This window comes from Microtus pennsylvanicus, chromosome 7, assembly GCF_037038515.1.
Source record: "Microtus pennsylvanicus isolate mMicPen1 chromosome 7, mMicPen1.hap1, whole genome shotgun sequence".
In the NCBI taxonomy this organism is placed as follows: domain Eukaryota; kingdom Metazoa; phylum Chordata; class Mammalia; order Rodentia; family Cricetidae; genus Microtus; species Microtus pennsylvanicus.
In genome coordinates, this window is record NC_134585.1 from 1549454 (window position 1) to 1551000 (window position 1547).

At 48.4% G+C, this 1547-nt stretch overlaps 1 pseudogene; it reads right to left on the reverse strand.

Moving 5' to 3' along the window:
* Positions 1–1138: 1138 nt before the first annotated feature.
* LOC142855220 (5S ribosomal RNA) lies at positions 1139–1245 on the reverse strand (annotated as a pseudogene).
* Between the last annotated feature and the right edge of the window lie 302 nt (positions 1246–1547).

Consider the following 1547-nt stretch of genomic DNA (forward strand, 5'->3'; position numbering starts at 1 on the left):
ACCAAGGTCCTATCTGTTCTGCCCTTGAATCAAGGATACTCCAGAATTTTTCTTGACACCTATAGGTGTTACACAGTATCATTTGCTATATATAAATATCTAACACAGAATAAGATCATATTAATTTAAACATTTAAAATATAGGTCTTCTAGCTCCTTGGTGGATAGTGGTGAACTGAAGTCTGACACACTCCTGCAGACCTGAGCGGAAGGCAGCCTGGTTTTCTGTCCTGGGGTTGAGGTGTAGGAGAAGCTGGGTCCGGACCTGTGGTCCCCACATTTTCAGGACAAAGGCTGAGTTTCTGGTTAAGAAGGTGGGAGCCGCGCTAGAAAGCAAGCTAATCGTGTCTGACAAGGCCACAGGAGGGTGTGAACAAGCCTAGGCAGAGAGAAGCTGAGCTCTCCATCCCTGGGCCTGTAGGGGTAAGAAAGCTAAGGAGGGAGGGCCCCCTTCACAGCAGGGAGTTGCTACTGAATTGCCAGCGATGCCATAGGGAATGGGGGCTCAGAAGAACCCATAGATGAACCCCAGTTGGGGACAGAGATCTGCTGCTTTCTTGTTCTGATTTGAGATAATGTCTCTCTATGAAACCCAGGCTGGGAACCGGGCAGTGGTGGCGCACGCCTTTAATCCCAGCGCTTGGGAGGCAGAGGCGCAGGAGGATGTATGTGTTCAAGGCCAGCCTGGACTACAAGAGCTAGTTCCAGGACAGGCTCCAAATCTACAGAGAAACCCTGTCTTGAAAAACCAAAAAAAGAAAAGAAAAGAAAAGAAAAGAAAAGAAAAGAAAGAAAGAAAGAGAAATCTAGGCTGGGTTCAAAACTCACAATCCTCCTGCCTCAGCCTTTCACATGCTGGGATAACAAGGTTGTCAGGAACAAGCATTAAGGGCTGGGGATGTAGCTCAGTTGGTAGTGTGATTGCCTAGCATGTCCAGGCCCTGGGTTCGAAACCCAGGGCTGCATAAACCCAGTATGTGACACATGCTTTTAATCCCAGTCTCTTGGGAGAAGGAGGCAAGAGGAGCAGGTGATGTTGCTAGCCTTGGATACATATAACTTCAAGGATAGCCTGGTCTACCTGACACCCTGTCTCAAAACAGATCAGGCATTTCTTTCTACATTTATTTTTTTTTAAAGCCTACAGCACCCGGTATTCCCATCCAAGTACTAACCAGGTCCGACCCTGCTTAGCTTCTGAGATCAGGCGAGATCGGGCGCATTCAGGGTGTTATGGCCGTAGACCAGATCAAGCATTTCTAACACAGAGTAGAGGCATACTGAGAGAGAAATCTCTTACATGTCTTCAGATGCCTGTGTAACCCACACTGAGGATCAGCCCATAGTGTTTGCTTTTGGTGTGGATCTAAAAGCTCAGGGCCAGGAACTGGAGAAAGGCTCTGTAGTTACCAAAGCACACTGAGGATCTGGGTTTAGCTACCAGCATCCTTGTTGGCTGGCTCTCAGCCATCTGTAACTCCAGCTCCAGGTGACCTGGTGCCCTCCTCTGGCCTTCAAGGGAACTGCACCCTCAAGCACATACCCAA